A 24524-nucleotide genomic window follows, 5' to 3' on the forward strand; every position below is an offset into this window, starting at 1 on the left:
TGTCTGCTGAGGCATGGAATATTCCCCACTATATATCCTGTAATCTGTCCCTCACAGTGTAACTTCAGTGTCTGAACCTACATTTTGGGGAGGTGCTCTCAGTATCTCTCTCCAAGAACATAAATATGGTCTAACCTATGACTGGGATTCCAAGCCTCTACTGCAGTGCAAATAATAAATAAAATGTTTTCCAGTGTTGTCTACTGAATGCAATCAAAATTTCAAGCCCCCCTACCCATTTCTTTAAATAAAACTGGCCAAAATAAAATAAAGCACCACTTCTATGGTAAAACGTCACATTTCATAAAAGAGGTTCACGAGAGGCAGTGTTATCTAGTGGTCTGTGCACAGGGCTGGGAGTCAGTCCTTCTAGCTCTAACACAGGCTTGCTGGGTGGCCTTGAGCAAATCTTTTCCCCTCTGTCTCTAAAACGGGGATAATTGGAGTATATACTTATTTTGCAAGGGCTGTTGCATTAATGTTTCAGTGTTTTGAAGATTAAAGTACCAACTATTATTTATTAGAATTGTCTACAGATGAATAAACTACTGCTGTAGAAGCAGCATCAAAAGCCTAAAGCTAAATTTCACTTGTATGATTCATTTACTAGAAAGATTTAATTGACATACCAGTGGGTCATTATGCTGAATTTGCTGCTTGTATTCAGGTTCCTCTACTAGGTGAATCAACTACATTCAAATCCTGTTGCCTTCCTATGTGGCTTCAAAACATCTGACTGTGCAGATTATTATTTTATCCCTTATAATTTGATAGGATAACTGTTTTATGCACAACATTGTCATAGCAGAGAGCTATCTCCAACTTCAGCAGTTCAATATAACCTTCAATGAAGAATTACTTATTAATATCAGTGTACCTGTGAAGCTATTAACCTCATACAACACAAATGAAACTAGACCTGCAAAGAGCCAAGGAAACACTGGTATAAGACAAGTAAAAGCTCTTTCAGTTAATCTTAAATTTCATTTTGTGGTGGCCACCACTAATCATTTAAGATGACTGATCGGGAAGCCTTTGGGTATGTCAGCACTTGGCAATAGCCCATTAAGCTGTCTTAGAGCCCTGATCTCAGAAACTTACTGGGAAATTCCAGGCCTTGCTGTGGGCTGATGACTGAGGTTTCATTGGCTATAGAGCCACAGTAATATATGACATGAGGAAGGGCGGTGTGGGATGTGTCCCACACTCTGGATTGAAGGTGCCCTCTGCTGGCAGATCCCTGCAACATTTTAGGATGCCTCCCTGAAGGATGGATCAATCCATAAAAGAGCTTTGAGGATGGGGGACAGATGTCTAAATAAAGGAGAAAGAAAAATTACAGCCCCCTTTTGTAGTAATAACTTGTACATTAATAAAAAAGCACTAATGTATATCACTAAACACTTTTCTTTGGAGAATTAACAGAAAGTGAGTTGTGGCTAAAGTCCTAACACAACTGTATAGAAATATCCTAAGTATTTCTGGCATTTCAATGAAACTCCCACAAAGGTGTGACCTTAAGGAGCACACTGGGGAAAGGTGGAGGGTAAATTAATCTCTCACAAGAGAATATGCAATAGTAATTACCAAGCAACATGTGAGAGCACAGGAAAGTATCAGGGGACATGTATCCCTAGACCAAGAGCTATGACAACAGAAAGAGCCACCAATGATTTTTTTCTAGCTTACAGGTCTATCAAGATAGTCACTAGATGAGCATGAAAGACGAAGAGATGGAAGGAACTAGAGGACAGTCTGTGTTTCTAATATTTTTAATTAAACATTGGAATTGTTCCATAGGGTTCATATATCTCATCCTGCTAGACAAGCCAAGCAATCTCTTCTATTAGCTAATTCTGTACTCAGCCACAGGGCTCCTGCCAATCTGAAGGGCTGGCTTGCTCTATAATTTTCACACTGCTGTGGGAGAAGGCAGAACAGTAAAAGCAGGTTAGGACAGAAGAGTCACTGTAATATAAACCATTTTATAGATTTATTGAATAGTGGCTTGAAGTAGTTCCACTGAGCAGCCCAATAAACCTGAGTGGAACTGCTTCAAGTTTACGTGCAATGAGATTAATACAGAGGGCAAGAAGAACCTGTACTCTGCTTTTTAACATTACCGTTACAGAAGGGTGAATACCTCCAAATATTTTCTATGAATGTTTACTTAAACAGTTGAGTATATCTGAATGGTGTTCATATACCCTCTTTCTATATTTCTCAAATATTTACACGAACAAGTTTTATGAACATTCCTGTCAGTGAACAGCTAACTTTAAATAAATATTACAGATACTTATGGATAGCAAATTTTGAATCTGTCAACATATTTGCAGCAGAAGCACAATTTTAATTATGTGTCCTATGTGCCCAATCAAAACTAATGTTTGAATTTTGAATATCAAACACGTTGTGACACAGGATCTGTAATCTGTCAGTTTACATTCATAGTAAAAGCAAATTTAAAGAGTCAAATCCATGCTACCACTGATCATCCAAGACACATCCACCATGAGGACATGATTCAAAACCTATAGCCAAAAAAAAACTGACATACAAATTAAAATGTCAATCACCTTGACTGGTGAGGAGTATCAAAGGAGCGGCAATCAAAATGGCCTGTGAACTTAGAGATAGGAAGGTGGAGGAATCTCCTAAAGGTAAAGAGGGCACAATAGTCCTCATATGAGGGGGGAAAGACTGTTTCTTCCAGATGGTATTCCTGGATCAAACACTCCTTTGTGAAAATGTTAATGTAAGCTCACCTGATAGTGAACTCTAACACCTGGACTTGATGAACAGATCTGCGAGAGAGAGGGACTTCTGGACACAGCAGTGGGAAGGGATGTGTGGATTGGTCAGGGGGATCCGACTCTGAGACATGTAAGATTTTTTCCCCTGGAACTAAGAATTTTTTTAAAGATTTCCAGATGTGAAAGCATCATAGAAACACAAAGTACCAAGCAAATACTAATTCAGGCATAATAGGAACACAGCTCTTTTTCTGTTGGTTGAACACTGCTCCAGCATTTGAAAGTTATGATCCTGCATCTGTTGCAGCAACTGCAAATCTGTATGAGTTCTACCCATCATAGCACCCGCACAGGTTGTTTTCTCTCCTCATAACTTCAGTATAGTCTAGTTTTGTCTCTGTTTTTACAAAATTATTTCAGGAATTCCCTGGGGACATATTAGTATGTTTTCTCTAAATAGGATTATACATGCCACTTCATTCCACCCACCAAACAAACAGCACTAATGTGTACATCTGTGCAGACTGTGTAACATATTGCTATGAGGTGAAAGGAGCAGGGAATAGCACACATCCTGGCAAGACTCTCATGATTTGCCATTTTCATGTATCCCCATTTCTTCTCTCATTTCTTTGCAGTTTGTGCAGAGCTCTGCAGCCAAAACTGTCACTAGGCCCAGCAGGTCAGACACAGCTGAACTTCAAACAGGCTAAATATCAACTGTTTTGATCCATAGCCCCAGCAGGGCAACTCAATCACTGAGGCCTCAGGTTAAACTAATTTACCATCCAGATCTGTCTGTAAGACATGCCTAACCTGCAAAAAATGTAAGAATTAAGTCTGAAGCAGATTGTATAATTGCTTCCATTGGGCAAAATGGCACAAAACTCCATCTTCATAATGATCACGCATTCAGTGTATCCCATCCAGACTTTGAATCTAGGATCCTTTCACATAGGTGTCAGATGGAGGAGTGAGTGCTATTAGTCTAGGGAACATTATAGCATCCTGGGTTGTGCCAGATTTATGACATCTTTATCTGGCATCTGTTCAGGAGGTAGAGCATCAGGCAGGTTCACCAATTCAGGTCTTGCTTTTTAACCGAATCAGTAGAAATATTTCATATGAATATAGCAAATAAAGAGTCTAAACTGTCTGAGATCTCAGGAACTTTAAGTAATGCAGATACATGAATCCAGAACATTTATATTACAATCTAAAAGTCTGGTGTATTTTAAATTACTCAGACCAGTTTGAGTTGTATCTGACACCACCCAAATGGTGGTTATTAGATAGGACTCCTCTACCTGGCTTACACTTACATAAAGATGGAGAGCAAATTCACTGTGCTATTTAGATCAGAAGAAAAACTGAATCTGATGGTCATTTATCTGCACCAGACACTGTAAAATGCAGCACAACTGACAGTCTGTCCCCATGACAAAGCTGATGGGAGAAGGTGTGAGGCCACCTTTCCGAAGCCACTGCTGACAGTTCCTCACCTTCATGAGTGCCAAATTCACTTCCCCAAACCAAAGTGTCTGGCAGTAAATTCCAGTTACTCGATATTGCTGTTCTATTTCAGTAGCCTGGACTGTCTCAGCACTGAATGGAGTGGACAGGAGGAAAGTTCTCTGTCACACAGAAATTTTTAGAACCAGATATAAAGAAAAATGATTGGGAAACAAGTGATAACTCAAAAACTAAATCACATGCTTGAGACATTTTACTCTCTTAGAGTTGGGCAATTCTGAAAATCCTTCCTTAGCAGTAATACCTCTTGCAAGAACAGCGCTTCCCAGTATGAACAACTCAGCAGTATTTGTACTAAAGAATCAGGGCTAACCTTGAGTAGCAACAGCATTGTTGTAGAAACTGTGGACCAGTAGTGCCTCCAGAGTTACAAGTGCATGCCCAGAGTAACTGCAATAACATCCCAATGTTGTCATCCAGTAGTTGTAGGGAAGAGTCAAGGAAGGCCAGCTTCCCATCAATAACAGTCACGCCTGTTGCCTGATAGGTTCTGGAGAGAGTCCTAGACAGTCTTTCCAGGCAACGTGTGCATTAAAGAGTCAGGGCTGAGCTAAGAAATTTCGATCCAGATCCAAGCTTCTCCAAAGTTAAAGGGGCTTCAGGCCCGCTGTTCTGATTTGAGCCACTCTTTAGTTAGAAGAGTGATAAAATGTGGTGAGATGGGCCATTCATGATGGAGGGATTCAAAGTCAGCATCCTGTGTTAGTTCTTATCTCCTGGGCCATTAGGTTCTAGGTGGCTTTTCCAAGTAACAAGTTCAATTTCTGGCTGGGAATGACCATTAGGTAGTTATAATTTGGGCACCTTCTATAGGAAATCTGTCAAAGTATACAGTAGAACTAAGGAAGCTCAGTGTCTCTAATAAACTATGAGAATACCTGGGGTGACAGTTCAAGCAATCAATAGAATTCTGTTCCAAGAATGCTTCATGTTTAGGAGACCAAGCATTCAACAGGCAGAAGCCATCTTTTTCCTCTGTTTTGGTGATATACTGTAGCAAATGGCCGAATCTCATAAATGGAGAAGATATACATTGGTGCTAGAATGTTGAGAAAATCACATTATTCTGCCACATACTTCAAAACAATAGCCCTAGGACTTAGACATATGATGAATTCACAGTTCACATGAAACATTACCACACCGATGTGTTAGAAATTTCTGCATATCCTCTGTCTTGTTACTTTTTGCAGAACAGTGAGTGGAGTGGCAGTCTCAAGTTTACAGTTGGATCTCGGATTCTACAAGGAAAGAATCTCCATCTTTTCATTCACAGCAGAAAATGCCCTGAGGTCACAATCTTTCTCCTCCTCTCTCCCCAACATAACTATATGCTTCATACTTTTCTGCATCCTACAGTAGATTCAAATTATTAGGTACAAAAATTAATATGATTCTCTAAGAACCATTTACAGCTTAAACCATAAGGCAAAACAAATTAAATTAAATTTAAACAAAGCAAATTATTTATTTTCCCACTGTTCCATTATAAGAGATTTAATCTCATTCATTCAATTCTATGCTTATGCATGTCACCAACATTATAATAACAGCCACAATTCACAGAAGTTAGCCCCAACTATGCTCTGAGAGATTTATTGAAAGAAAATAAAACAAACCCCATGATCCAGGTCATTAGGGATAAGACATTAAATTCTTCATACTCTGATAAATTCAGACACATAGGCTCGCTTCTTATGTGTGTGGGAGGAGGGGGACATAACAAGCATTAGTTCACATTCCTAGGTCACTGCATTTGTGAATAAATTCAGGGAACCATCCAGTTTGACCTCCTTTGTTTTTGATTTCGATATAATGTGCTACAAGAGCCAGCATTGTGAACAACAGGACAAATCTATTGTACAATGCAGGAAATCTCCTCTTTAACAGTGTGGAGGATGCTAACAGTAAGGGCAATAAGTCATTTGGCTGCTGTTATCATCAATCAGGCATGAAGGCTCTGGTATTCTGCAGTCTGAATTCTTAACCTAACTGATTAGTCATACAGGCCAACTGTATTACAGTATTGCTTCTCCACTCTCATTACAGGTCTCCTCCATTTAGAGTATTAAAACCCTGCTGATGAGCTCAGCTTTGCATGGAACAACTGGCTTTATTACAAAGCCACAGACTCTCTTTAGAGAGGAAGTGAGTGGAAGCCTGAAAAACCAATCCAAAGACAAATAAAGCAACAAGAAACCACCCGGACAAGCAGTGAAAGAATATTTTAAGGTGAAGAGTGAATGAAGTATGCAAAGAAATTAAGTGTAACAAGGAGGTACAAATTTTTATTACCAAAAACTCAGTAATTTCCATAATGATCACTGGAGAGTTGAGAACAGTGTTTTGGAGTAGCAGACATATCACTAATAACTAGTTTTGAATTCCCAATATAAAATTGTGCAGGGAGGTTTACTTGACCATTGAAGAATTTGTTCCCTGTTCCTTTAGATGTTACATCCTAACTAGGGCTGTCGATTAATCACAGTCAACTCAACTAAAAAAAATTAATCGCAATTAATTGCAGTTTTAATCACTGTTAAACTACAGAATACCAATTGAAATTTATTAAATATTTTGGATGTTTTACTACATTTTCAAATATATTTATTTCAATTACAACACAGAATACAAAGTGCACAGTGCTCACTTAATACTATTTTATTACAAATATTTGCACTGTAAAAATGATAAAAGAAATAGTATTTTTCAATTCACCTCATACAAGTACTGTAGTGCAATCTCTTTATTATGAAAATGCAACTTACAAATGTAGATTTTTTTTGTTACATAACTGCACTCAAAAACAAAACTTTAGAGCCTACAAGTCCACTCAGTCTTACTTCTTGTGCAGCCAAACACTAAGACAAACAAGTTTGTTTACATTTACAGGAGATAATGCTGCCCGCTTCTTATTTACAATGTCACCTGAAAGTGAGAACAGACGTTCACATGGCACTGTTGTAGCTGGCATCGCAAGATATTTATGTGCCAGATGCACTAAAAATTCATATCCCTCTTCATGCTTTGACCATCCTTCCAGAGGACATGCTTCCATGCTGATGACACTTGTTAAAAAAATAATGCGTTAATTAAATTTGTGATTGATCCCCTTGGGGGAGAATTGTACGTCTCCTGCTCTGTGTTTTACCGACATTCTGCCATATATTTCATGTTATAGCAGTCTCGGATGATGACCCAACACATGTTGTTCATTTTAAGAACACTTTCATGGCAGATCTGACAAAATGAAAAAGAAGGTACCAATGTGAGATTTCTAAAGATAGCTAAAGCACTTGACCCGAGGTTTAAGAATCTGAAGTGCCTTCCGAAGTCTGAGAGGGATGAGGTGTGGAGCATGCTTTCAGAAGTCTTAAAAGACAACACTCCAATGGGGAAACTACAGAACCTGAACCACCAAAAAATAAAATCAACCTTCTGTTGGTGGCATCTACCTCAGCTGATGAAAATGAACATGCATTGGTCTGCACTGCTTTGGATCATTATTGAGCAGAATCCATCATCAGCATGGACGCATGTCCTCTGGAATGGTGGCTGAAGCATGAAGGGACATATGAATATTTAGCGCATCTGGCCTGTAAATATCTTGCAACGCTGGCTACAACAGTGCCATGTGAACGCCTGTTCTCACTTTCAGGTGACATTGTAAATAAGCAGTGGGCAGCATTATCTCCTGCAAATGTAAACAAACTTGTTTGTCGGAGCAATTGTCGGAGCAATCCTCAGGGAATGGATGGGTAGGATCCCCTGGGGGACTAACATGAAGGGGAAAGGAGTCCAGGAGAGCTAGCTGTATTTCAAGGAATCCCTGTTGAGGTTACAGGGACAAACCATCCCGATGTGTCGAAAGAATAGTAAATATGGCAGGCGACCAGCTTGGCTTAATGGTGAAATCCTAGCGGATCTTAAACATAAAGAAGAAGCTTACAAGAAGTGGAAGGTTGGACATATGACCAGGGAAGAGTATAAAAATATTGCTCGGGCATGTAGGAATGAAATCAGGAGGGCCAAATCGCACCTGGAGCTGCAGCTAGCGAGAGATGTCAAGAGTAACAAGAAGGGTTTCTTCAGGTATGTTGGCAACAAGAAGAAAGCCAAGGAAAGTGTGGGCCCCTTAATGAATGAGGGAGGCAACCTAGTGACAGAGGATGTGGAAAAAGCTAATGTACTCAATGCTTTTTTTGCCTCTGTCTTCATGAACAAGGTCAGCTCCCAGACTGCTGCGCTGGGCATCACAACATGGGGAATAGATGGCCAGCCCTCTGTGGAGAAAGAAGTGGTTCGGGATGATTTAGAAAAGCTGGACGTGCACAAATCCATGAGGCCGGATCTGTTGCATCCGAGAGTGCTAAAGGAGTTGGCGGATGTGATTGCAGAGCCATTGGCCATTATCTTTGAAAACTTGTGGTGAACGGGGGAAGTCCCAGATGACTGAAAAAAGGCTAATGTCGTGCCAATCTTTAAAAAAGGGAAGAAGGAGGATCCTGGGAACTACAGGCCAGTCAGCCTCACGTCAGTCCCCGGAAAAATCATGGAGCAGGTCCTCAAAGAATCAATCCTGAAGCACTTACATGAGAGGAAAGTGATCAGGAACAGTCAGCATGGATTCACCAAGGGAAGGTCATGCCTGACTAATCTAATCGTCTTCTATGATGAGATTACTGGTTCTGTGGATGAAGGGAAAGCAGTGGATGTATTGTTTCTTGACTTTAGCAAAGCTTTTGACACGGTCTCCCACAGTATTCTTGTCAGCAAGTTAAAGAAGTATGGGCTGGATGAATGCACTATAAGGTGGGTAGAAAGTTGGCTAGATTGTCGGGCTCAACGGGTAGTGATCAATGGCTCCATGTCTAGTTGGCAGCCGGTGTCAACTGGAGTGCCCCAGGGGTCGGTCCTGGGGCCGGTTTTGTTCAATATCTTCATAAATGATCTGGAGGATGGTGTGGTTTGCACTCTCAGCAAATTTGCGGATGATACTAAACTGGGAGGAGTGGTAGATACGCTGGAGGGCAGGGATAGGATACAGAGGGACCTAGACAAATTGGAGGATTGGGCCAAAAGAAATCTGATGAGGTTCAATAAGGATAAGTGCAGGGTCCTGCACTTAGGACGGAAGAACCCAATGCACAGCTACAGACTAGGGACCGAATGGCTAGGCAGCAGTGGAAAACATCCGAAAATATTTATATAAATGGTATTCTATTATTGTTTAACAGCACGATTAATTGCGCGATTAACCACAGTTAATTTTTTTAATCACATGATTAATCGTGATTCATTTTTTTAATATCACGATTAATTTTTTTAATCTCTTGACAGCCCTAATCCTAACGCATTTGCTATAGAGGCCTCAAGTCACAGGGCACCTCTTGTCTGAGAAATGGGCTGGGTTACCTACAGAACTTGGCAATGCTGCTCTTTGATTCAGCAGGAAGGGAGCTCGTGATCATTCCCCTCTATTCGACATTGGTGAGGCCTCATCTGGAGTACTGTGTCCAGTTTTGGGGCCCACACTACAAGAAAGATGTGGAAAAACTGGAAAGAGTCCAGTGGAGGGCAACAAAAATTATTAGAGGGCTGGAGCACATGATTTATGAGGAGAGGCTGAGGGAACTGGGATTGTTTAGTCTGCAGAAGAGAAGAATGAGGGGGGATTTGATAGCTGCTTTCAACTACCTGAAGGGGGTTCCAAAGAGGATGGCTCTAGAGTGTTCCCAGTGGTAGCAGATGACAGAACAAGGAGTAATGGTCTCAAGTTGCAGTGGGGGAGGTTTAGGTTGGATGTTAGGAAAACCTTTTTCACTAGGAGGGTGGTGAAGCACTGGAATGGGTTACCTTGGGAGGTGGTGGAATCTCCTTCGTTTGAGGTTTTCAAGGTCAGGCTTGACAAAGCCTTGGTTGGGATGATTTAGTTGGGGATTGGTCCTGCTTTGAGCAGGGGGTTGGACTAGATGACCTCCTGAGGTCCCTTCCAACCCTGATATTCTATGATCTATGGTTCAGTGATATGAGACACTTCCCTCCAGCCCCTTTCCTCAACATTAAATAACTGGCACTACAGCTCTTGCAACACTTTGCATACAGAAATGGGACACTGAAGCAGTATTCTCTCTGCTTTCATGCATTCGGACCTACTTCCCAGAAAAATAATAGCACAAGGATTCTCAACAAAAAGCTAGCCTTACTGCAGCTGTATCTTAGCCTTGATTTCCTCTTCTTTCCCACTTCCCCATCCACCCAATCCAGTAGCTGTCCACAAGATTCCTACTGCATAATTTCATTTGACTCACAATTTGCTCTAAAAAGCCTTGAACACAGTGTACCATCTAATCACACGGCAAGCAACATCTTAATATAAAGGATGAACACTTCTCATAGTAATCTATACATTTGTACAGCAGTCTCCTCAACCACAAGTGTCCATAACTAATAAAAGAAATCACTCATCTCACTTCTGTGCAAAACATTTTTTTTTTTTTAGGATTGGACCTATCAGTCTCAACAGCTGAACTACCAGTCCAGAAAAGTATCTTTTTTCTCTCCTTTTCGGAGCTATGCAAGTTACCATTCACCTCTATCACAGTCAGATACAGTACACTACACATTGCATGCTCTATGGGTCCTAGTTACCTCGCCATAAACAAATATACCATAGTAAGTGACCTTCTGAAAATTTTTTCCCCATTGCACCATAGACAGTACTGGATATTATAAACTGCACCAAGCTTCTCTTCTGCTTCTTTCCGACTTGGTTTAAAGTATTCAATTCCGAGCATACCTGATGGTTTTTATATTCAGGAGTCAAAGCACTGCTGAGCTGGCATTCAGTGGGATTTCAGAGCAGACTGTAGAGAGGAATTACTCACAGAAAAAACCTGCAATGATGATGAAGTCCTGCAGTCAGCAATCGCTGCCATCCCCGAGCTCCTCCTCCATCCCTCGCACAATACTGAAGATATGAGAAACAAAGGAGGAGAGAAACATCTAGACCTGCCACCCATTCCCAGTCAGATAGTCTACACAATGTGTGCACTAAGAATTGGTTAGGGAACACAGTTTTGACTGTAGTCTGTTCTAGATTTTTAAAAAAACAGTCATTTTCAAAGCGGAAGTCAAGTAAAATGAACATGCCCTCTATCTGAATATTTTGGACTAAGTTCTTCTGCTGTCTCCTGTTGTACATTGATACTTACATCAAAGACAGCAGAACAGAAATATTGTGTATTCCATATGACAGGTGTTGATTTATCATTTTAGGTGTGCATACACACAGGACAAACAGCAACTGTCATCACATCTAATCTTTATTAGACTGAGTTCTGTGGGGAGAGAATGCTCTTCATTTTAGTCATCTGTAAGGTATTTAGTATAGTGGTCCTGATTGTAACATAAATAATAAATTATCAAACAAGTCAGGCAATGTGCTCACTGCAAAATTCTTCAATCTTAAAGAAACTGGTGACAGTCTGTCATTGATCAACATGCTGACATGAAATTAAAGCACTGAAATATTTGGAAACAGAGTAATAGAAATATAAGGCTGAAGGGGACCTTGAGAGGTCCACAAATTTTACAAGCATACTCTCCAATCCATTATCCAAGTCAGTAATGAAAATGTTGTCTAGTTCAGACCTAGAAAGGACCCCTGTGGGACACCATTAGATACATCCTCCAGGTCTGACAGTAAACCATTGATAACTACTCTCTGAGTATGGTCTTTCAACCAGTCATGCACCCACTGCATAGGTGTATCATCTAGACCACATTTCCCTAGTTTGGTTCTGAGAATGTCATTTGGGACTGTGTTGAAAGCCCTATTAAAATCAAGATACGTCACATCTACTGCTTCCCCCTATCCAGTAGGCCTGTCGTTCTCAACCAGGGGTATGTGTACCCCTAGAGTGTGCAGAGGTCTTCCAGGGGGTACATCAACTCCTCTAGATATTTGCCTAGTTTTACAACATGCTACTTAAAAAGCACGAACGAAGTCAGCACAAACTAAATTTCATTTAGACAATGACTTTTTTATACTGCTCTCTATGCTCTACACTGAAATGTAAATACAATATTTATATTCCAGTCAATTTATTTTATAATTATACATGAATGTGAGCAATTTTTCAGCAATAGTATGCTGTGGCACTTTTATATTTTTTATGTCTGATTTTGTAAGCAAGTAGTTTTTAAGTAAAGTGAAACTTGGTGTACACAAGACAAATCAGACTCCTGGAAAGGTTGAGAACCACCACACTAGGCCTGTCAAAAAAGGAAGTTAGTTTGGTTTGGCATGATTTGTTCTTAACAAATCCGTGTTGGCTCGGGTTCAGTCTTTATTTTTAAAATGAATTAAGTTTCATTTTCACTGTCTGTACCCTCTCCAACTCTTCTGTTACTACCCTTAATTGAGTCATGCCTGATAGATTGTGAGCTCTTTGGGGCTTGAATTATGTATTTTTATCTGTTCTCTAAGGTCCCTTGCACACTTTCAGGTACAGCAAAACAACAGCTACACACAGTGAAATGGCTGGATCAAATGACCTTTCCTTGGACATCACCACTGAAAGAAATGGCTGAAACATTTTTCTGCCAGGAGTATAACACAAGTAACAGTACCAATGTTAGTCTTGAGACTTAACCCAAAGGCACTCCATAAAAGCTCTCCACGGTTTGCCTCCCTATTTAGGTTTATTCACATTTACTTCCACCCTCACAAAACTGGTTCTATTCTGCCTTTTATTGTTTACATTAGAAATGGTGAATCATAGAACTGAAATTACATGAATCTAGACTTATGTTAAAGAAAAATCATCCCACATCTTTTCAAGTTTCCTTTCCTACTATTTCTGTGGTATGCCTCCTGCTGAGTCTAGGAGATTGATTCCCTAGCAAGAGCTATATGCAAACTCCTGACTCCAGCTATATAGACCTTCATATTCTCCTGCTGATTGAGAAGAAGTGGATGCATTTTCTATCAGACAGAGAATCTAAATGATCAGGTACAGGAACACCCACATAAGCTGCACCTGTAAGTGACCAGGTAATTCCTTCACACAGCCAACGAACTGAGAGTTCTATTAGCTGCCTTTTTTCTGTGTTACACAGTGTCTTCCCAAAAATAAATGTGTGTGCCATGTTTGGGCTATCAGGACTGCTGGGGATGATGGCAGGAACAAAAAAAAAATGAAGTCACAGTTTGCAGAACATTATACCTGTGCCCACCTCCAAAAACAATTTCATTTTATAATTTATTTTACGACGCTGGAAAAGGGCCTGAATCCTCCAGCAAAACTTAAAGCCTAGGGGAAACAATACCCAAGACAGCTGTCCCCTGGAGAAACAAATGGTCTTGCTGTATTTGCTTTCTGAGCATCGTTCACGGTCTACAATGATGTAAATGAAATAAAAATAGAAAGTATATGATGAGTATGTGATATTTTCTCCCTGTAACTACATAAAATCATAGAACTGTAGGGCTGGAAGGGACCTTGAGAGATCATCTAGTTCAGACCACTATCTGAGGCAGGCATACTGCTATGTACAGTTTTCAGGAGGCTGTACTGGTTTGTGGTTCAGTAAGACCAAGAGCATTGTCGGTAACATATTCCAAGGGGATAATGTGATGTTCAGTTCTACTAAGTATCTTCTGTTTTTCCCATCCCTGCCCCTTGCTGTGCAGCAGAGACCATTCTTTTTACTGCAAATTATGAGTTTCTTCCACCGACTTTGAGCCTTGGCTACTTGTTCTCCTCCTAGCTGCCTCCCTCTACTCCTGAATTAGCTGCATTGCAGTGGTGCGATATAAATGGTTGTAGAGTGCTTTGGGATCCTTTGGGGTGAAAGACACAAAGGTATTTTACTTGAATTTATTACTACACAGCAGTATTTGTGGTAATTAGATATCACAATCAAAGTTAAAAAGAGTGACTACCGTATATAAAATGTAAATTATTCACCACTTTTTTATTTAATAGGACAATTTTTGAGAGGAGAAAGATTTCCTTTTATAGGAAATGCAGTCACACAGAGCTGAGAGAGATTTATACACTTAGATTTATGCTTTTACAGTTTAGATGGTAGGATTTTTAACTTATACAAGTTCTTTATTCAATTTAGACATGTTAAGCAAGACTGATGCAATGAAAGACTGACACGAAGCAAGTGATGCTGATTTGGGCTCCAGGTCTGATCCAGAATCACTGCTCTAAGAAGTCAGACAACCAGAAAATGGAATCTGATCAGATACCTTGCTATACTTTTGACATGCTTCTATTGAAAAGGAACTTCTGCTACACCCTTGTTAGGCTAACTAGGGAGAGAAGGTGGGCCCAGGAGATACAGTCTGATTATTATTCCTTCTATCAGAAATGCTATTACCATAGCCATTATATTGGTTAAATCCTTGGAGGCAAAAGACATCCAAAGAAGGAGATTACAGTATTGCAGATTGAAAAGGAGTACTTGTGGCACCTTAGAGACTAACAAATTTATCTGAGCATAAGCTTTCCTGAGCTACAGCTCACTTCATCGGATGCATGCAGTGGAAAATACAATGGGGAGATTTTATATACACAGAGAACATGAAACAATGGGTGTTACCATACACACTGTAACAAGAATGATCAGGTAAGGTGAGCTATTAACAGCAGGACAACCCAGGAGTGGGGGTGGGAACAGGGGGACAGGGACCTTTTGTAGTGATAATCAAGGTGGGCCATTTCTAGCAGTTGACAAGAATGTGTGAGGAACAGTGGGGAGGAGGGCGGGGGGAATAAACATGGGGAAATAGTTTTACTTTGTGTAATGACACATCCACTCCCAGTCTTTATTCAAGCCTAAGTTAATTGTATCCAGTTTGCAAATTAATTCCAATTCAGCAGTCGCTCGTTGGAGTCTGTTTTTGAAGTTTTTTGTTGAAGAATTGCCACTTTTAGATCTGTAACTGAGTGACCAAAGAGATTGAAGTGTTCTCCGACTTGTTTTTGAATGTTATAGTTCTTGACGTCTGATTTGTGTCCATTTATTCTTTTAGGTACCATTATTTCAAACTGTCCTGAGACCTAGGATTTTAAGTTAAAGACAAAAATCTATTCAAAAGTTACACTATTTTATTAACTAGTGTTTTTTTGAATAGTATATAATGGTCATTCTTTCAGAGTATCTGTTTGCAGTGAGTTAACTTATTGCTTTTAACCAGCTTTTGTGTAGAGTTAAAACTCTTAACAGAATCTTAGACTTTGTGCACAGCCTGATTCTCTGTTGCCCTGCACAGTCACTTACATAGTGGGTACAAAAAAATATTGTCAAAATTGTACCATTATAGCCACTTTGCTTTGGTGAAAGCGGCTACATGGTGTACACCAACAGAATCAGGCCTGCAGTGTCTATGGCACGGTACATCACGGCCCTGTTTGAGGCCGAACACACTTAATTAAATCTGTACACTATCCAGCAAGGACATTGATACTGGGTTCTGTTCTTCACCTCTCTTCCAGTTCCAAGGAACTCTGGTTGGTTCTCCTGTGTGTGTGAACAGAACACTAGTCCACATCTGTCGTATGTTATGCTATTTAGTCCAGTACTGTCCACACACAACATCAAACCATCCACATATGCACAAACTTACCAGAATGACCTAGATATTTCCAGAATACAACACAAAGGTACATCTATTATGTGACCAGAGATGAACATGCTCCAGGGACAAAACCTGCAGATCATTCGTAGTAGGGACCCAGTCTTGCAGTCCTTATCCTTATATGAAGTTTTGAGGACAAATCCTGATGCATCAGCCTGATCAGCCATTGGCTCAGAGGAAGTCTGAAATCCTGACAGATACTGAGCAGCTACAATTCCTACTAAAATCAATAGATTTCAGTGATCAGCAAGTCAGAGGATTTCACACTGTCTTCAATGAGACTGCTCATGCGAGTAAAGACTGAAACACTGAGACTTAGTTTGTTTTACTTTATCCCCCACAACTCTTCTTTTTACATTCCCTCATCCCCTGCACCTAACCAGCCAGTCAGGTTACGCCCTAGTGATCCCTTGCAAATGACATCTCCTCTTAATCAGGGAGGAGAATCAGAGCAAGGAAATTTCTCCAGGGCTGACCATGCGCCTCTGTATCACTCTGAGCTCCTGCCCACCTGAGCAAGAATTTATTTTTACAGGGAGTTTCAAAGCCATGTGCAAAACTGTATGCCCCATGTGAGAGAGCCTGCACACACCCTTGGCTATACAGCTACCAAAGCCCTACGTGCTCTTTTGCTCAGAGCTGGCACTAACATGGTAATCTCTCCACTCCTTCTGTGTTCATCCAGGCAGAGGAGGTGAGCAAGTGAACTCAGGAGACCTTTCATTTTAGGTGGCATTTGTTATTTTGAAGCTTTATTTAAAAAAAAAAAAAATCATAAGAGGAAAAATGAGATAAAACCTCTCAGCGTTATTAATCCCAAGCCCAGGTTTTCATAAAGTGATAGCTTTTCATTCCAAAGCAACTTATCTCATTACAGCAGCAGTTTACGATACTTAAATAACGCAGACATCAGGAGAAAGACATCTTCTCCAACAGGCTTTTTACTGATATATTGATTTTTAAAATTTTTTAACTTGACATGAAGTCTGTTTACAAACCAGTATGTGCTTGCAAAGTATTTCTGCAGCACTGTAGCGGCAACATGCTCCTTGCCAAACTGCTCCCATGGAAGGAGGGTGCTCCGCTGGGAACTGTACAGGGCGAACCTAGTGGATTTTTCTGGCTCCCTCCCATGACTTGTTTATTTAACGCTTACAGCAGAACTAACAACATGCTACCGGTGGTCTTGTCCCTTAAAACGAGTTGGGAATTGTCAGCAGTTCCATGCTTCTTTCTTAGAAATATTTGTTAAAATGCCCTTGGTAGAGGCTAACTTCCACTGCTCATTATGTATGGTTCCATCTGTCTTGGCATGAGAACAGCAACTGCTTTTATAAATAGATTGGAAGGTTTCATTACGACTGTTTTCCTTCATGTACTTTATCCTCTGGAGAAATGATGTTTTGTACCTACCTCCAGCTAAACTCCTTTGAATCACAAAAGAGCATGGTGTGAAGTTTGAGGTAATTAACTATCCCGGGATGGTTAGCTCCTATGTAGACTATAAAATGGAACTGTCACTTAACCATGTTGGGGGATAGTGTTTGTCAAGGTTCCTCCCCCACTCTGAACTCTAGGGTACAGATGTGGGGACCTGCATGAAAAACCTCCTAAGCTTATCTTTACCAGCTTAGGTCAAAACTTCCCCAAGGTACAAAATATTACCCCCGTTATCCTTGGACTGGCCGCTACCACCACCAAACTAATACTGGTTACTGGGGAAGAGCTGTTTGGACACGTCCTTCCCCCCAAAATACTTCCCAAAACCTTGCACCCCACTTCCTGGACAAGGTTTGGTAAAAAGCCTCACCAATTTGCCTAGGTGACTACAGACCCAGACCCTTGGATCTTAAGAACAATGAACAATCCTCCCAACACTTGCACTCCCCCTTTCCTGGGAAATGTTGGATAAAAAGCCTCACCAATTTGCATAGGTGACCACAGACCCAAACCCTTGGATCTGAGAACAATGAAAAAGCATTCAGTGTTTTACAAGAAGACTTTTAATAAAAAATAGAAGTAAATAGAAATAAAGAAATCCCCCCTGTAAAATCAGGATGGTAGATATCTTACAGGGTAATTAGATTCAAAAACATAGAGAACCCCTCTAGGCAAAACCTTAAGTTACAAAAAAGATACACAGACAGAAATAGTTATTCTATTCAGCACAATTCTTTTCTCAGCCATTTAAAGAAATCATAATCTAACACATACCTAGCTAGATTACTTACTAAAAGTTCTAAGACTCCATTCCTGTTCTGTCCCTGGCCAAAACGACTACAGACAGACACAGACCCTTTGTTTCTCTCCCTCCTCCCAGCTTTTGAAAGTATCTTGTCTCCTCATTGGTCATTTTGGTCAGGTGCCAGCGAGGTTACCTTTAGCTTCTTAACCCTTTACAGGTGAGAGGAGCTTTCCCCTGGCCAGGAGGGATTTCAAAGGGGTTTACCCTTCCCTTTATATTTATGACAGTGTTGCATTGCTGCATTTGTAGTGTACACAGGGCCTTAGATAATAAGATGCAATCAGTGACTAATTAATTTAACAAATGATACAGAATACATTGTTTCCATGTTACCAGATAAGGAAGCACAAAATAGGAAGGCAAAGTAATAATTGGCAATGATCTAATTAGCCACATTGGGTTAAGGTCATATAGATGCAGATGTTAACAATCTTATTTTAGGGACTACTAAATGGTAAAGGCATTTTAGCCTCTATGGATGGTAGGAAGAAACTACCGTGTGGTACCTAAAGCTTACCCTGGGACAAGTTATCATGTCACAGTTTTTCAATCAATAGAGATAATGCAAACAAAACACAGTAAAACAATATGATATGGATCTGGGGAAAATGTCAAGTGCTTTCATTATGTTTTTAGTGCATAATTAATGCTGTGCAGAACTTCCTCTGCAGCTGGGATATACTGTGACATCTCCGAAGAGGTAATCATGGGAATTGAGGCTCTTATTAAGTCTGTTTAAGAAGTACTGTAATGAAACAAGGAAATTTAGAGGCTGAAGGATTTGAACATGAATTAAACATCACCATTAACTCAGTCCTGTATAAAATAAAAACATTTGTTCTTTATGATGATTTCAGCTGGTGCTGAATGGTACCTGCAGGCTAAATATATATCCCTCTGCAGTGTTTTTATTTGGCAATAAGTATAGATACAATTGATAGCTCAGCCTTCAGGCATAATTTATAGTTTATTAAACTTCACAGCCAATTTACATTGTTTCTCCAGGCCAAATCTGTGGGCACAGTCCTTAGTAAAGGATAGAGGGAGGTGCCTCATCCCAGAGCCTCAGAACAGAATGCCTCCCTCAACTCCTCATGTAGAGATATAGCCCCACCCCCCCTCAATATTTTAGTTACCATACCCAGCTTACCTCTTATCCTCTAAACTCTGTTCATCTTGTCACCCTCCCACCCACACATTCTGTCTGACATCTACACTGTAAACACTGTGCCCACACAGCACCTGGCATAATGCAGACTTGATCCTTAATTGTTACCATAATATAAAATAAATATGGCTGATAACAATACTATCTAGCTGTGTTTCCATAGCATTTGTGCATGTGAATGGAGCTTTATATCCACAATATATTTATGTGATTAATTTTTTTCTATTCCTGCGATTTCCTAATAAAAATCAGATTTTATTTTAGACCTGACCCAGGTTACAGTTCCTGCTAGTCCAGGACAATAACTGAAAGGCACCTAAGCTCCTCAACTGCCCCCCATCACAGGCACAATAAACAGTGGATAGTAGCTTCACAAAGAGAGTTAAGACTCCCTCCCCAAAACATGCCACAAGGAGATTGGTGAAGGCCAGCAGAGAGGCAGGGAGAGCTGAATGATCTGAAAGTGCAGTTGGAACCACCAATTCCAAAGCCTCCGTGAGAGAGCAGTTCATCAAAAAATGTGCTGTATTTATAAACTGAGCCATTCATAAAAGAGCATTTACAACTATGTGGCTTCAAGGCTATAGAATCAAGGATTCATCCCCTGAATGCATCCGATGAAGTGAGCTGTAGCTCATGAAAGCTTATGCTCAAATAAATTGGTTAGTTTGTCACAAGTACTCCTTTTCATTTTGTGAATACAGACTAACACAGCTGCTAATTTAAGACAGACATACAGAGTCTAAATGACAATGGAAGATGCTGCCAGTTATGCATATTGTTATTGTGATCTAAATTATAACTAAACCTCCAGAGCCTATAACAGATGCTCTATCATAAGTCATTAATTATTTAGGGATGGTGGGGGGTGGAAAGGGAGAAGATAAGCCTGGTGAAATCCTCACAGGCAAGAGCCAGGGTATATTGAGATGAAAGGAGATATACAGTATAACGGCATCCAAAATCTCACTCCAACAATTTATTTTTCTTTAACATGGGAAAGACTCACTTTCACCTCTCCTGTTTTCCTTCTTCACACAACTGACATATACTGAGGCTGTTTCTTGCGGCTTTGGGAGTCTTGTGCCACATGCCTTCCCTAATTCCACATCCCTCAACCAAATTGTATTCCCTTGTGTATCCAGCTACCCACTCCTGCAGGGAACTGCTTTTGCGGGATTGATGTCACTCCCCAGCCTCCCCTGGGACAAACAACTGGCTCTGCAGCAAGAATCTTCTGATTAAGTGAAAAATTCCTGTATTGTGCAGAATAGTTTTGATTTGCTTCTCTGGCTATGAGAGTTACTGCTGAAGACAGGCAGTTGTTTCGGAGAGGCATAAAAACAATTACATGTTTGCTGTATGAATCCTAGAACCTGGTCTTGTTACAGTTTTCTTTGCCACAGATCAGCTTTTACTATAACAAGGCTTCGAACTGAAGGGAAAAAAAATTAGTAAGGGTCATTTCAACTCTAACATGTCCAGATAAAGCACTAGACTTCAGCAGCAGCAGGTTTCATACCAATTAATTTTAACAATACCCAGTACAATCAACATGATGGCATTTTCCCCTTACATTCATTCCTAACTGATCCCCCATTAACACGGCTACCACTCTGAAACTGTCACCATTTACATGGGTGACCTTAAGAATACACGTTTGTATCTAAAACACTAGAACAATATTAACAGTGGTCATATACACTGATAAGGATTCTGCAATCAATAGTGGTGAATTATTGACAGCTTGGAGAGAAAGTGAGACTATTACGGCCAAAATTGCTGACATATTTGTAAAGATCATTTTCTTCTTGTGGGTTTTCTGCACTCTTCAAAACACAGAAGGATCCACCTGTATTCCTCTGTACGTCTTTATCTCCACCCCAGAAACTTACCATATGTAACAGTACATACTTCCAATTTATAGTCCCTTCAATCACTGAAGAAATCAGGTGCAACAGTCCTATATCCACAGCACCTATTCCACCAGCCGCCATGCAGGTGAAGAATTGTTTTAACCCTTAAATTGTAATGTTGCAATGATAAGACAATATGCAAGATTACTATTAGACTGTGTAACACTGGTCTACTGTATGTCTCCCTCAAGGGGCTGGCTCTAGTAAGGCTAAAAGCATACTGCTTAAAGAACTAGTGTACGTATTATTCCTCCATCTTAAGAGATAAGGACTGGTGCTTTTGGTGCTGATAGTTGTAAGTTTGATCCTCACTGATTGCTGTGTATGGCCATGAGTGGATCACAATTGTAAAAATTTTGTTATTATAAAAGTACATTAGTATGAAATACTAATTAAAAGCCAAAATCTGATCTACTTTATAAAGTATTTCCATTTAATAACATCCTAAATCCACCTTTCTTGCCGATAAATTAATTTTAAAAAAGTCTCAAGGACACAGAAAAAAAACAAAATACTATGCTTTTGTACTCTCTCTGCTGGCCCTATAACAGGAAACAAAAGCCTATATATCTACAGCTGTGATGCTATCATTTATTATAATTATTCACAAAAGAGGCAACAAATAAAAGCCATATTAATGTCAAGCTCCATGCTTGTTTGGATGGAACATACACTACTAATTTCAAGCTCTGTTGTAAATATAGGAAAACACAAACCTACTGATAAACAAAACAAGACAGAGCTGCCTACTCTGCAGAGTGATCTGGGTGCATGCTAATTTTAGGGGACTCCACATAAGAGTAAGGCTCTGCATATGGAGACCCTTTTTGCAGGATCAAGGCCAAAGACAGTAAGGAGGAAAAGTTCAAGAATTGCTAACACTGAAAAGTAAAATAAATAAATCTAATGATGCCAATCTTATGTTTACACAGCTACTTTCATTCCAAAGAATCCAAATGTAAACAGATAACATATGCTAGTATGTGAAAGAACGGTTAGGCTCTGTCTTGTTAAATAGGGTGTCTCAAAAGCATCACAACTCACTGGTCATTGGTTAGGATCTGCATTATCTGCTTATTGATTGTGGGATGAAGTTTAAGCCTGGAACTTTCCTGTCCCTGGAACCACATCTCTCCCCATGCAGTACTGCTACAGAAGTGATTAGGAAAAAAATTGAACTGGAGCCCCCTCACTGCAAAAGGGACAGGGCTACAGATAGGAATCTTGAATATACAACTCACACATCTCCCCTACATCTCATGCTTTAAGAATCACCTATTTTCCTGTATGTCCTAGACTGGGTGGTTACAGGGTGATTTGTTTTTGGAGTGAGTGAGGTATTCTTGTTGAATTTCATTGGCTGGTTGTTTGGATTTTGTGGGAAGGCTATTTGCTGTTGATTTGTTACTTTAATGGTTTTTCTGAATTATTTTTATTTTGTGAACAGCTAGAGTTTAAGATAGGCACCATTTTATAAATCAAAATAAATACAAATATTTAATATAAACAACATCAGAATGAAATAGCTCTTATAAGAATAAAAATGTTTACTATTGAGTGCCAGAAATTTGCTTAATAATAAAGAAAAATTAACTTCTCTTTCTGAATAGTAGCCTCATATTCTTGCAAGTGTAATTACCATCCCACATTAGCTGTCAGTGGGCACTACACTTTTGATCTTCAGCATCTTACTACAGGCTCCACATCACATGAGCTAAAGGAGTAATTCTTTTAGCTGGAACCAGTAGTAGCTTCTTATCCACCATGCAGACCAGCCACCAGAGAAAGTACATAAACTTAGCCAGCATGTTAGACCAGCTAAATTCCTCTTGTAGTTTCAAGTGGAGAAGGTATCTTCACTTTCTGCCCTAACCTATTGTGCAGCGGTGCTGTTCAACTTCTTCCATATTTCACCCCATGGTGGCTGCATTTCAACTGTAGACGATTGATCACAATGTATTGGTTGCACATTAAAATGATCAAGAAACACAGTGGTTAACTCAACCTTTTTAGACACATTTGCCTACAAAAAAGTGGTGCCTATGCACTTCATTTAAGTTCACCATGAGATGATTAGTTTTCTACAGTATTACTAACCACCTAGCACTACCCAATAACCACAGTCTTATACAGATTCTTTATTACTGAAAGGAAATTAAAGTAGGTAAGGTAGTTGTGTGATGCTGACAGACCAGGCCATGCTAGAGTGTACTCAGGTCAATCCACTTCTGTATTAGTATAGATCAGTGGTTCTCAAACTTATTTGATCTGGCCCCCTTCTTTGTATCTGTAGTCATTTACGCTCCCTGCCCAAGTACATATACTGCCACCCAAGTCTGACAGCAGAGCGGAGAGCAGCGGCTACTGGCCAGGAGCCCAGCTCTGAAGGCAGCGCCAGCAGCAGTCCAGAAGGGTGGCAATGTGAAAAAGTGATATTTGTCAATATCACTTTTCACAGCAGACTCAGGGGCCCATTGCCACCCTTAATTCTGTGCTGCTGATACCACCTTGTGACTGACAGCCAAAGCCCCGCTGCCTCCAGGCGAGGGATTGTGGGGAAGGGAAGGAGAGCCTGAGCCCGGGTGGTGGGGCTCCAGCTGTCCCCTTTATCCCTGCCTCCTGGGTGTGCCTGGCCCTTCTGCATGAGCCCCAACCACCTAGGGCTGACAGCCAAAGCTTTTTTTTTTTTTTTTTTAAGCACACAGCTTGAGCCTCCCTTAACACATTCCGCCCCATAGTTTGAGAACCACTGGTATAGATCAAAGTGTTTGTTGAAACTATAAGTGTGTATTTGATGTTTAAGCTTCATGAAAACATGGGACTTAAGTTGCATTGTTTTCACTTATCTGCATCCTGTTATAATCCAATAGCAAACATTTACAGTGTGTATACCCTTGTAACTAAATAACCCATCAAAGAAGCCTTGTGAAATGCTAATTTCAAAGCAAGTGTCCATTGTGTATGAGGAAAGGGGGTCAAGGGTCAAAGTGCATTTCTTGCTCACTGTCAAAGGAAAAGACCACATGGGTAGACAAACTTTCAGCTTGCTTTCTGTGTGAAGAAGATATAAATATGGATTCTAGGAAAGATCCTGCATCTCTGGACTGTTTGGATTCTTACAGGAAGTGTACCATATGCAAAACAGAGATCCCCAAAGATAATTTGCGTACCCTGAAAAGACTTTTGGGGAATTGGCAGTTTATTACATCACTGCCACCATTTGTAATTACAAGCTGTGACTCACCTGTTA

The 24524-nt window shown here is 40.2% G+C and overlaps 1 protein-coding gene across 13 annotated transcripts in view; it reads right to left on the bottom strand.

Moving 5' to 3' along the window:
- The window catches only part of ARVCF (ARVCF delta catenin family member), a 543783-nt gene that overhangs the window by 290758 nt on the left and 228501 nt on the right, over positions 1 to 24524 (bottom strand). Inside the window, exon 4 of one of the 13 annotated variants that reach the window (XM_073313185.1) lies at positions 11177 to 11259. The exons of the other annotated variants lie outside the window; for them this stretch is intronic. The gene's annotated coding sequence lies outside the window, so the exon portion shown is untranslated. The remainder of the gene's footprint in view (positions 1 to 11176; positions 11260 to 24524) is intronic. 13 annotated transcript variants of the gene reach the window in all.

Source organism: Lepidochelys kempii, chromosome 15, assembly GCF_965140265.1.
Source record: "Lepidochelys kempii isolate rLepKem1 chromosome 15, rLepKem1.hap2, whole genome shotgun sequence".
NCBI lineage: Eukaryota > Metazoa > Chordata > Testudines > Cheloniidae > Lepidochelys > Lepidochelys kempii.